The sequence below is a fragment of the Salvelinus namaycush genome, chromosome 23, assembly GCF_016432855.1.
Source record: "Salvelinus namaycush isolate Seneca chromosome 23, SaNama_1.0, whole genome shotgun sequence".
NCBI classification, from domain to species: Eukaryota; Metazoa; Chordata; class Actinopteri; order Salmoniformes; family Salmonidae; genus Salvelinus; species Salvelinus namaycush.
Window position 1 is genome coordinate 1,117,588 of NC_052329.1, and position 13,743 is coordinate 1,131,330.

Genomic DNA, 13,743 nt, shown 5'->3' on the forward strand with positions numbered 1-13,743 from the left:
ATGGAATAATCATGGAGACCTGGTCTGGTAGTTATAGTATAATGGAATAATAATGGAGACCTGTCCTGGTCTGGTAGTGTAACGATCTTCCTTGGGAGAAAGAGAGGAGGACCAAAGCGCAGCGTGGTAAGTGTTCATGATGAATCTTTAATAGAACAAACTGAACACTGAGATACAAAACAATAAAGTGAACTACTGAAAACCGGAACAGTTCCGTGTGGAACACAACGACACGAAAGACAACAGAAAACAGGCTACCTAAATATGGTTCCCAATCAGAGACAATGACTAACACCTGCCTCTGATTGAGAACCATATCAGGCCAAACAAAAAACCCAACATAGAAACACAAAACATAGATAACCCACCCAACTCACGCCCTGACCATACTAAAACAAAGAAAAATACAAAAGAACTAAGGTCAGAACGTGACAGGTAGTTATAGTATAATGGAACAATAATGGAGACCTGTCCTGGTCTGGTAGTTATAGTATAATGGAACAATAATGGAGACCTGGTCTGGTCTGGTAGTTATAGTATAATGGAACAATAATGGAGACCTGTCCTGGTCTGGTAGTTATAGTATAATGGAATAATAATGGAAACCTGGGGCCTCCCGGGTGGCGCAGTGGTCTAGGGCACTGCATCGCAGTGCTAGCTGCGCCACCAGAGTCTCTGGGTTCGCGCCCAGGCTCTGTCGCAGCCGGCCGCGACCGGGAGGTCCGTGGGGCGACGCACAATTGGCCTAGCGTTCTCCGGGTTAGGGAGGGTTTTGCCGGTAGGGATATCCTTGTCTCATCGCGCTCCAGCGACTCCTGTGGCAGGCCGGGCACAGTGCGCGCTAACCAAGGGGGCCAGGTGCACGGTGTTTCCTCCGACACATTGGTGCGGCTGGCTTCCGAGTTGGAGGCGCGCTGTGTTAAGAAGCAGTGCGGCTTGGTTGGGTTGTGCTTCGGAGGACGCATGGCTTTCGACCTTCGTCTCTCCCGAGCCCGTACGGGAGTTGTAGCGATGAGACAAGATAGTAATTACTAGCGATTGGATACCACGGAAATTGGGGAGAAAAGGGGATAAAATTAAAAAAATTAAAATAATGGAGACCTGTCCTGGTCTGGTAGTTATAGTGTAATGGAACAATAATGGAGACCTGGTCTGGTCTGGTAGTTATAGTATAGTGGAACAATAATGGAGACCTGTCCTGGTCTGGTAGTTATAGTGTAATGGAACAATAATGGAGACCTGGTCTGGTCTGGTAGTTATAGTATAGTGGAACAATAATGGAGACCTGTCCTGGTCTGGTAGTTATAGTGTCATGGAACAATAATGGAGACCTGGTCTGGTAGTTATAGTATAATGGAACAATAATGGAGACCTGTCCTGTTCTGGTAGTTATAGTATAATGGAATAATAATGGAGACCTGGTCTGGTAGTTATAGTATAATGGAACAATAATGGAGACCTGTCCGGGTCTGGTAGTTATAGTATAATGGAACAATAATGGAGACCTGGTCTGGTCTGGTCTGGTAGTTATAGTATAATGGAATAATAATGGAGACCTGTCCGGGTCTGACAGTTATAGTATTATGGAACAATAATGGAGACCTGTCCTGGTCTGGTAGTTATAGTATAATGGAATAATAATGGAGACCTGTCCGGGTCTGGCAGTTATAGTATAATGGAACAATAATGGAGACCTGTCCTGGTCTGGTAGTTATAGTATAATGGAACAATAATGGAGACCTGTCCTGTTCTGGTAGTTATAGTATAATGGAATAATAATGGAGACCTGTCCTGGTCATGAAGGAGAGCACACACCCAGCCCTAGACAGTGTCCCAAATGGCACCATATTCCCTTTACACTTCACACTATGGGCCCTGATCAAAAGTAGTGCACTATATCGGGAATAGGGTGCCATTTGTGAGTAAGGACACACCCTAGACCTGGTAGTGAGCACTGTCATTTTGATGACAGCTGTATCATAAGGAAGACTTCCATGATCTAGTGAACATAGACACAGGATGTCTGTTAATTTCATTTCTGTTCATTCATCATGATTGAGTGTGAAATAAATGTCACTTAGACTATTTCACCTTCACTGATCATTGCATTGAACTGATGTCCTTGCAGTGTCCTATGTAGTCTCCTATGTAGTCGACTAGTGATGGGTCGTTTGCGAACGAGTCGGTTCTAAGAGCCGGCTCTTGTAGGTGAACGTTGGGAGCCGGCTCGCATATCAGAAGAGCCGAATCTATTTAGAAATATAAAAAAAAAAAATGAAGATATGAATAATCAAAAGATTTAAATAATTAGAATTAGCTAATTCAAAGAATTAAAAAAGGTATAAATAATATAGGCCTAAATGCTCAAGCGCACACACATTCGTTCTGACTGTCTGCTCAGACTAACAGCCTCACATGTGAGCTGGAAGCACAGAGGAATTTGGATGCATTTTAATAATGTAGACCATGTTAGAGCACAGTGTAGAATTTGACAAAACAAAATCTCATATAAAGCCGGTTCTACACAATACCTACACCGGCATATGCGAAACTGTGCACCCAACTGTGAAGCTAGCTGTAGCGGAGCATCGAGAAACTAGCGGGTCTGCTAGTGATAGTGGTGGAGCCAGCACCTCCACACGTGGAGATGTATCCACTCAGTCAAGTAGGCCTGCTAGTGATAGTGGTGGAGATGTATCCACTCAGTCAAGTAGGCCTGCTAGTGATAGTGGTGGAGATGTATCCACTCAGTCAAGTAGGACTGCTAGTGATAGTGGTGGAGCCAGCACCTGTATCCACTCAGTCAAGTAGGCCTGCTAGTGATAGTGGTGGAGCCAGCACCTGTATCCACTCAGTCAAGTAGGACTGCTAGTGATAGTGGTGGAGCCAGCACCTGTATCCACTCAGTCAAGTAGTACTGCTAGTGATAGTGGTGGAGCCAGCACCTGTATCCACTCAGTCAAGTAGGCCTGCTAGTGATAGTGGTGGAGATGTATCCACTCAGTCAAGTAGGACTGCTAGTGATAGTGGTGGAGCCAGCACCTGTATCCACTCAGTCAAGTAGGACTGCTAGTGATAGTGGTGGAGCCAGCACCTGTATTCACTCAGTCAAGTAGGACTGCTAGTGATAGTGGTGGAGCCAGCACCTGTATTCACTCAGTCAAGTAGGACTGCTAGTGATAGTGGTGGAGCCAGCACCTGTATCCACACAGTCAAGTAGGCCTGCTAGTGATAGTGGTGGAGATGTATCCACTCAGTCAAGTAGGCCTACTAGTGATAGTGGTGGAGCCAGCACCTCCACACGTGGAGATGTATCCACTCAATCAAGTAGGCCTACTCCGCGACCCACAGCAACGCAGTCTTCTATGGACCAGTTTATGCCAAAGTCTATATCTGTAGCAAAACAAGTCCAAATTGATATTGCATTGGCTAAAACGATTGCCACCGATTTCCAGCCATTTTCGATCGTGGAGGACAGAGGTTTTAGAAATTATAGCAATAGTCTAAATCCAATGTACACAATTCCAAGCAGGAAAACCCTTTCAAAATAACTTATTCCACAACTGTACGAGAGCACACAGGCTTCAGTGTGGGAAAGAGTCCAAAAAGCTACTGCAGTTTGCCTTACCACTGACTGCTGGACATCAAGGGTAACCACTTCTTACATGTCGGTTACATGTCACTTCATTCAAGATTTTTCGATGTCTAGCTGTCTTCTGGACTGCTTTGAGTTCAGCGACAGACACACCTCAGAGAACTTGGCAGAGGAACTGTTGAGAGTGGCCAGAGAATTTGCAAGTAGATGGAAAAGTGGTCTGTTGTGTTAGCGGCAATGCAGCTAACATAACCAAAGCCATGAAAATGTTTAAATGGACCCATCATCCATGTCTTGCCCAGAGATGCTCTGAAGGTGATGAGTGAAAGTGAAAGTAGCTGTGGAATATTTCCACAAGAGCAGTAGGTGCTGAAAAAACTAAGGTCTACACAACGCCAGATGGGGATGTCTGAGCTGAGGCCTAAACAAGACTGCACTACAAGGTGGAATTCAACATTTTATATGTTGGAAGCGGTTTCTTTTTTATTTCTTTTTTATTTAATTTTTTATTTCACCTTTATTTAACCAGGTAGGCAAGTTGAGAACAAGTTCTCATTTACAATTGCGACCTTGCCAAGATAAAGCAAAGCAGTTCGACACATACAACAACACAGAGTTACACATGGAGTAAAACAAACATACAGTCAATAATACAGTAGAAAAATAAGTCTATATACAATGTGAGCAAGTGAGGTGAGAAGGGAGGTAAAGGCAAAAAAAAGGCCATGGTGGCAAAGTAAATACAATATAGCAAGTAAAACACTGGAATGGTAGATTTGCAGTGGAAGAATGTGCAAAGTAGAGATAGAAATAATGGGGTGCAAAGGAGCAAAATAAATAAATACAGTAGGGAAAGAGGTAGTTGTTTGGGCTAAATTATAGATGGGCTATGTACAGGTGCAGTAATCTGTGAGCTTCTCTGACAGCTGGTGCTTAAAGCTAGTGAGGGAGATAGGTTCTCAAGAGATTCTTGAGTCAAAGGATGCCATCATCTCTACCCTGGCCATTGTCAATGCACCTGTTGATGCTCTGACCCAAGAGGAATGGGAGGTGTGCAGAGTCCTGGAACCCTTTGAGCAGGTCACTGTGGAGATCAGTGGAGAGAGGTACAGTAAGCAGTTATTACTACATCAGTATTTAATCCAGTATTATATATGTATATGAGCAGTAGACTAGAATGTAGTATCAGTAGACAAAACATGAACCTGAACTAATTAAGTTACTGTTCTCTCTTTTCAGCTATGTGACAGCCTCAAAAATGATATTCCTGTGTAAGTGTCTGCAGAGAATCACAGCCAGCCGCCAGAGAGAAGCAAATGTAACCACAGGACATGTGACAGAGTTGATGGACACCCTATATTCATCAATGGACAGAAAGTTCCACAGAATGGAATATAATCACGTGCTATCAGAAACCGCTGCACTTCAACCCAGGGTTAAGAAGTTTGCCTTCAGTGATGCCAGAGTGAGTGATGAGGCTCTTCAAAGAATAACCTCAGCAGCAGGGAGGGACAGCCCCAGCAGTCAGCTGGCTCAGGCACCAGGAAGAAGAGGGAGGGACAGCCCCAGCAGTCAGCTGGCTCAGGCACCAGGAAGAAGAGGGAGGGACAGCCCCAGCAGTCAGCTGTCTCAGGCACCAGGGCAACAGGAAGAAGAGGGAGGGACAGCCCCAGCAGTCAGCTGGCTCAGGCACCAGGAAGAAGAGGGAGGGACAGCCCCAGCAGTCAGCTGTCTCAGGCACCAGGGCAACAGGAAGAAGAGGGATCAGATGGAGCAGAGTCACCAGCAGTAGTGCCACAAACGTCTGCTGTTTGACGAGAGAGCAACTGGGGATGCAGCACGAAGGAATCCCTCAGCAGATGCCATAATGGAGGTCTGATCCTATTTGGAGGAGCCCCTCTTCCAAAGATCTGCAGATCCTTTGAGCTGGTGGAAGAACAGGGCCTGTGTCTACCCACGGCTTACTAAAGTCATGACAGGGAGACTCTGCATAGTGGCCACATCCGTTCCCTCTGAGAGGGTCTTCTCGAAAACGGGACAAATAATTTCTGAGAGAAGAAACCGCATCAGCAACTCGAAAGTGAGGCAGCTTGCATTTCTGAATGCAAATCTCACATAAAAGCAAAATATGGTCAGCATTACTGTGTGCTGCTGGTTATAACATGGCAATAAAGAAGAGAGAGAAAAGAGGGACCAGTTTAATGTTTTAAGTGGGATGCTGCAGTTTTGCACATTGTTATTTATTTTTATCTATTTATTTTTCTTTGATACGGTGCAATATTCTATTATGCTGTTCAGATTGTATTCGTTTTGAATGGTCAGATTTATATGCACTTTGTTTATATACATTAAAAAGTTATACTTTACATGCAGATGTTTAATAGCATTCTTTATCATAACAATCCAATGCATTTTTAAATACATTGTGGTTACGGTAGAGTATGACTTCATTTAATAATTTCATTAGAAATTAACACCAATCATAGTCAAATTATCGCAAACTGTTTAACTTGAAAAAAATACTAAACATATTTTTTTTAAAGAGCCTTTTGGGAGCCAAAAGAGTCTGCTCTTTTTGGTGAACTGAGCCGAACGAGCCGGATGACTGAAAAGAGCCGGAATGGCCATCACTATCAGTCGACTACTTTGCAGGGCTTCGTATTGGGAATAGGGTGCCATTTGACACGGGAAAAGTGTCTGACACATCTATGTCAATAGGCCTAATTTGCTCCTCAAAGTTGTACATACTCGGGCCAACAGGCACTTCCTACCCCGTGAATAATACGGTATTGGGGCGTTGGCAGAACAGTAGGCCAGTTTCAGAAGAACGAACCAGTCCAATGACAACTATAGGGCGGAGTTAGAAAACTTTGCATTCTCGGTTGAAGTGCTCCTTCCTAACGAAGATGAAGTTGTCCTCGCCATTTATCAGAAGCTGCAGCGAAAGTGGACTGATCTCGTCCTTCAGTTGAAGTTTGTGTAGCTAACATAATTCGTCTATATCGTAAAGATTTGACCATAGGCGTGTCTTCTTTCAACGGCAACTGCAAGGTAAGAACTTTTACATTATAAATGAAAGTCCATATTATATTTATTTTTTTATTTGTGAGAAATTACTTTTTTTTGTGTGTGTAAGTTTTCATTTTGTAGCCAGCAGTTCCCGTGCATTTTTCCGCACATGAAGTTACTACTAAAGTCACCGGAGAAGTTAGGGCGATTCACATGGTCTTCTTGTAGGATCTGTGTTTGAGCTGATGCAACATTCTAATCAGTTTTATGACTGGGTTGTAACCGCAAAATGTATTACTAGTAAATAATAAGCTGCATTTGCGCACATAACATGGAAATGTGCATTGTTAATTTAGAAAAGGAAATGAATTAGGAAGTTTAGTAGTAGTGTAGTACCCGTTGTAGTAGTGTAGCTGGTAACAACTACTGAATACATTTCCTTTTATAGCGTGCTGGGCGCATGCTTCTTTCTGGGTGCGCTCCACGGTCAGCAGGCTATACAACGTAACAATTTGTGCTCATCGAGCTTCCTATACACCCCATACTGATAAAAAAGTTACCTTTTACAATAGATCTAGGTTACAATGTTATTGTAGCGGGGCTGAAGTAGTCCCAAAAGCCACCACGCCATGCTCCCTAGTTGGATTGTTCTGGCTACATACCATAGTACTTATTAAAACCACCTACATTCTACTACTATTTTTGCTAGCAGCACGAACGATGACGTCAATGTACCATGGTAATGAGGACGCTTTTAAATAATAACCCGCAGTTCAAAACATTGCAAGGTGGATGACTAATTCAAAAGATACAACATTTGAATCAATGACAATTTGTACAGAGCCCACCAGTGGATGTGTCATAAAACCTCGCGGTCAAACAGGGAAATGGTTCCAATCGGTTTTCCACCATTCATTTTTTCAAAGGGGATTTTAGAAATACTTCAGATAAGGGCTGCGTTTTGATAACCGTGTAAATCTCTCTAGGATGTTGGCTCTGTTTACTCTTACACGGAACCCAAACCGGTTGCGCTTGTGCGCTATCGTGCATAAATGTATTCCCCCCCACACCAAACGCGATCACAACACGCAGGTTAAAGTATATAAACTCTGAACCAATGACATTCATTTGGGGACAGGTCGAAAAGCATTAAACATGTGTAACAGTACTCTTCTTGCGTTGTGTACAATCAATCCTCGACACGAACTCCAACGTGTAGCACCAGTCATGGAGATTTATTCTGATAGGAACAGCACAAAATTGCACGTCATGCAATGCACGGCTCACCATCCAAACTCTGCACTCACGCACGCTGGTTTGGTGCTTGTTCACTGGGCCATGTAGTTACCAAAATAATACAATTACAATATACAACATAATATCTTTAACAATGTACCTGATAGGAACAGCACAAAATTGCACGTCATGCAATGCACGGCTCACCATCCAAACTCTGCACTCACGCACTGTACAAAATATATGAACCCCCCCCACCAGACACAGTAAGTTGCTAGCTAGTACTGGCGGGAATTCTTTACAACAAAATGCACAACCAATATTCTCCAAAAAACACTGCATCTTATGTGTGATGTTCGAATAACATTTACAAACAGATCGATATAAATTGTACATTTAAATCATCACTTGGGAGTATAAAAATCACTTTTGACGTACAGTGCTTTGCAACCAACAACTTACCGCTGGTTTGGTGCTTGTTCACTGGGACGATTCTAATGAAACATCCTCCCTCGTAAGCAAGCTACGCAAACCAGCCAATAAGATGCCATGTTGAGTAGGTGACGGCAAGACAAAACTAAAACCAAAAACCCATTGGCTTAACAATAAAGTGGCAAGGGGAATCACCAAAAAATCCCTGTTACACATGTATGGCAATTTAGCTAGTTAGCTTGCACTTGCTAGCTAATTTGTCATATTTAGCTAGCTTGCTGTTGCTAGCTAATTTGTCCTGGGATATAAACATTGAGTTGTTATTTTACCTGAAATGCACAAGGACCTCAACTCCGAAAATAAATCCACACATATAACGACCAACTGAATCGTTTCTAGTCATCTATCCTCCTTCCAGGCTTTTTCATCGTTTAACTTATATGGTGATCGCATCTAAACTTTCATTGTATTACCACGACTACCGGCAAAACAGTTTGTCTTTCAATCACCCACGTGGGTATAACCAGGTCCCCAAGGACACAGTGGCCTCCATCATTCTTAAATGGAAGAAGTTTAGAACCACCAAGACTCTTCCAAGAGCTGGCCACCTGGCCAAACTGAACAATTGGAGGAGAAGGGCCTGGATAAACTTCCAGAAGGACAACCATCTCTGCAGCACTCCACCATTCCAGCCTTTATGGTAGAGTGGCCAGACAGAAGCCATTCCTCAGTAAAAGGCAAATGTCAGTCCGCTTGGAGTTTGCCAAAAGGCACCTAAAGGACTATCAAGACCACTGTTCTGATGAAACCAAGATTGAACTCTTTGGCCTGAATGCCAAGCGTCATGTCTGGAGGAAACCATTCATACGGTGAACATGGTGGTGGTGGCATCATAGTGTGGGGATGTTTTTCAGCTGCAGGGACTCGGAGACTAGTCAGGATCAAAGGAAAGATGAACGGAGCAAAGTACAGAGAGATCCTTGATGAAAACCTGCTCCCGATCGCTCAGGACCTCAGACGGGTGCGATGGTTCACCTTCCAACAGGACAACGACCCTAAGCACACAGCCAAGACAATGCAGGAGTGGCTTCGGGACAAGTCTCTGAATGTCCTTGAGTGGCCCAGCCAGAGCCCGGACTTGAACCCGATCGAACATCTCTGGAGAGACTTGAAAATAGCTGTGCATCGACGCTCCCCAACAAACCTGACAGAGCTTGAGAGGATCTGCAGAGAAGAATGGGAGAAACTCCCCAAATACATGTGTGACGATCTTTTAGCGTCATACCCAAGAAGACTCAAGTCTGTAATCGCTGCCAAAAATGCTTTGTACTGAGTAAAGGGTCTGAATACTTATGTAAATGTCATATTTAATATGGGGTATTATGTGTAGATTAATGAGGGGTGGATAAAAATCTATTTAATACATTTTACAATAAGGCTGTAACCAAACAATATGCTGAAAAAAGTAAAGGGATCTGAATTTTTCCAGAATGCACTGTAAATAGCTGTTTACACAGTGAATCATGTTGATTCGGTCATAGATAGATAAATATTTACACAGTTTATCTGGTCATAGATATTTACACAGTAAACCATGTTGATTTGGGAAAGGGGATACCTAGTCAGTTGTACAGCTGAAATGTGTCTTCCACATTTAACCCGACTGAATCAGAGAAGTGCGGAGTGGAGTGGAGTGGGGGGGGGGGGGTAATCGACATCCACGGCTCCCTGGGAACAGTGGGTTAACTGCCTTGCTCAGGGAGAGAACAACAGAGTTTTACCTTGTCAGCTCAGGGATTCTATCCAGCAACTTTTCGGTTACTGGCCCAATGCTCTAACCACTAGGCTAGATAGATAGCTATTTACACAGTGAATCACGTTGATTTGGTCATAGATATATAGCTATTTACACAGTGAATCATGTTGAATTGGTCATAGATATATAGCTATTTACACAGTGAATCATGTTGATTTGGTCATAGATATATAGCTATTTACACAGTGAATCATGTTGAATTGGTCATAGATATATAGATATTTACACAGTGAATCATGTTGAATTGGTCATAGATATATAGCTATTTACACAGTGAATCATGTTGATTTGGTCATAGATATATAGCTATTTACACAGTGAATCATGTTGATTTGGTCATAGATATATAGCTATTTACACAGTGAATCATGTTGATTTGGTCATAGATATATAGCTATTTACACAGTAAATCACGTTGATTTGGTCATAGATATATAGATATTTACACAGTGAATCATGTTGATTTGGTCATAGATATATAGCTATTTACCCAGTGAATCATGTTGATTGTTGTAGACTACACTTACTTGGTTTCTACTGCGGTATAAACCAGTAGTTAATAACTAATAGAAATATCGATCATAAATCAGAGAAATACTGTATTACAAATAATGATGGTGCCACTTTGCATTTATTTACACTTACATATAGGCAGATACAGTATAGGTAGCACACAACTTAGCCATGTATAGCCCTTGATGGCATGCACACCGTGTAGCATATTTTGACAATTTCTTACGATCTTAACGATACGTTTGTTCAACCTTTTGGCAGGTATCTCACTCCATACTTAAGACTCTCATGTCTTACACGGTTGTATTTCCTGTTTACAACTGTCTGTAGTGTTATAGTATACCTAGGCTTGATCTTTTTGTTTTGAAGGTTATGTTACATCTGTCTGTTAAAGGGAGTCAGTACCTAACCCCTTGCCCCTGTCCTAAATGGCACCCAAATCCCTTTATAGGGCACTACTTTTGACCAGGGCCCATAGGGTAGTAGTGCACTATATATGGAATATGGTGCTATTTGGCATGTACACAGTACACAGTACCCCTGCCCTGTCAGAAGTCAGTTAGCCCCACACCTGGCTGTCCCAAATCTTTCAGATAGCTGCCCTATATAGTGCACTATTACCCGATGGGCCCTGGTCAAAAGTAGTGCCCTATAAAGGGATTTGGGTGCCATTTAGGACAGGGGCAACGTAACGCGCATAAGCTCATTATGACACTCACCTGGACTCCATCACCTCCTTGTTTACCTTCAGTATATATGTCACTCCCTTTGGTTCCTTCCCCAGGAGTCATTGTTTCTGTTTCATGTCTGTGTACTGTTAGTGTTTCTTGTTTTGTATTATGGTCCGTTTTATTTTATAAAAACACTCACTCCCTGGACTTGCTTCCCGACTCTCAGCGCACATCGTTACAGATTTATATGAATCGGGTCGTGAACATATGGACTTCGATATGAACAAGGGAGAGGTTAAACGTAGGCTAAAGCAAGGCATATTTAGAGAGCGAAATAGGCCTAAATCAAATTGACTTTCTATTTTGCAGCTCAGGTGGTTCATCTAGACAAGGCTCTTCTGTGTCTTTATCATTCTCACACAAGTCATTTGAGGCCCAAGCCTTTACTACTCAATAAACTGCTATAATATTTGTATTGAATGCAGTTCTATAAAAAGCTCCAGACTTTTATTTGGGGAATGAAACCGGAAGCTGCAAAGCATCTCATAACGTCTGAGCTAGAGTTGCTTGATATACTAGTATGTGCTTTGCAGATGCCACATTACTGACAAAAGTTTGTATGTATAAAAACGATCTGTAACCGAGTAAAGGGAGATGTAAAGTAAAAAAAAATTGAACGTTTAAATGTTAATTCATAGTCGTAACATAGGGTTTGTACGTTTACAGATCTAATTTAACGTTTTCTGTTTTGTTTCATGCATGGCTTTTCTTACATCCTAATCATTTTTGTATGGATTTTCTTACGATCCTAATGATATGTATGTTCAACCTTTTGGCAGTTCTCACTCACTACTTAAGGGCTCTACACAGTTTATGCAAACTAGAGGTCGACCGATTATGATTTTTCAACGCCGATACCGATACCGATTATTGGAGGACCAAAAAGGCAGATACCGATTAAATCGGCCGATTTAAAAAAAAAAAATGTATTTGTAATAATGACAATTACAACAATACTGAATGAACACTTATTTTAACTTAATATAATACATCAATAAAATCTATTTAGCTTCAAATAAATAATGAAGCATGTTCAATTTGGTTTAAATAATGCAAAAACAAAGTGTTGGAGAAGAAAGTAAAAGTGTGCCATGTAAGAAAGCTAACGTTTCAGTTCCTTGCTCAGAACATGAGAACATATGAAAGCTGGTGGTTCCTTTTAACATGAGTCTTCAATATTCCCAGGTAAGAAGTTTTAGGTTGTAGTTATTATAGGAATTATAGGACTATTTTTCTCTATACGATTTGTATTTCATATACCTTTGACTATTGGATGTTCTTATAGGCACTTTAGTATTGCCAGTGTAACAGTATAGCTTCCGTCCCTCTCCTCGCTCCTACCTGGGCTCGAACCAGGAACACATCGACAACAGCCACCCTCGAAGCAGCGTTACCCATGCAGAGCAAGGGGAACAACTACTCCAAGTCTCAGAGCGAGTGACATTTGAAACGCTATTAGCGCGCACCCCGCTAACTAGCTAGCCATTTCACATCGGTTACACCAGCCTAATCTCGGGAGTTGATAGGCTTGAATTCATAAACAGCAGAGCAGCCAAACAGCATAAACGTTGGAGCAACGACAGTCCTTTTTCGTGAATGCGCACTGCATCGATTATATGCAACGCAGGACACGCTAGATAAACTAGTAAAATCATCAACCATGTGTAGTTATAACTAGTGATTATGATTGATTGATTGTTTTTTATAAGATAAGTTTAATGCTAGCTAGCAACTTACCTTGGCTTCTTACTGCATTCGCGTAACAGGCGGGCTCCTCGTGAGGCAGGTGGTTAGAGCGTTGGACTAGTTAACCGTAAGGTTGCAAGATTGAATCCCTGAGCTGACAAGGTAAAAAGCTGTCGTTCTGCCCCTGAACAAGGCAGTTAACCCACTGTTCCCTAGTAGGCCGTCATTGAAAATAAGAATTTGTTCTTAACTGACTTGCCTAGTTAACCTAGTTAAATAAAGGTGTTAAAAAAAAAGATATACTGTGCTATTACTACTACTGCTACTACTACTACCACTACTACTACTACTACTGCTACTACTACTACTACTGCTACTACTACTGCTACTACTACTACTACTACTAGTACTGCTACTACTACTACTACTATTGCTACTACTACTACTGTGCTACTTTTACTGCTACTATTACTACTGCTACTACTATTACTACTGCTACTACTACTACTACTACTACTACTACTACTACTGTGCTACTTTTACTGCTACTACTATTATTGCTTATACTATTACTACTACCACTACTATTACTATTACTACTGCTACTACTACTGCTACTACTACTACTGTGCTACTACTACTGCTACTACTACTGCTACTGCTACTACAACCTCTACTACTACTGCTACTACTACTACTGCTACTGCTGCTACTACTACTGTTAC

At 42.0% G+C, this 13,743-nt stretch overlaps 1 protein-coding gene across 1 annotated transcript in view; it reads left to right on the top strand.

Annotated features, from left to right (window-relative positions):
• Positions 1-6,490: 6,490 nt before the first annotated feature.
• LOC120018016 (high affinity cationic amino acid transporter 1-like) overlaps positions 6,491-13,743 on the top strand; it is a 58,373-nt gene continuing 51,120 nt past the window's right edge. The window contains exon 1 of the mRNA XM_038960968.1: positions 6,491-6,646. The gene's annotated coding sequence lies outside the window, so the exon portion shown is untranslated. The remainder of the gene's footprint in view (positions 6,647-13,743) is intronic.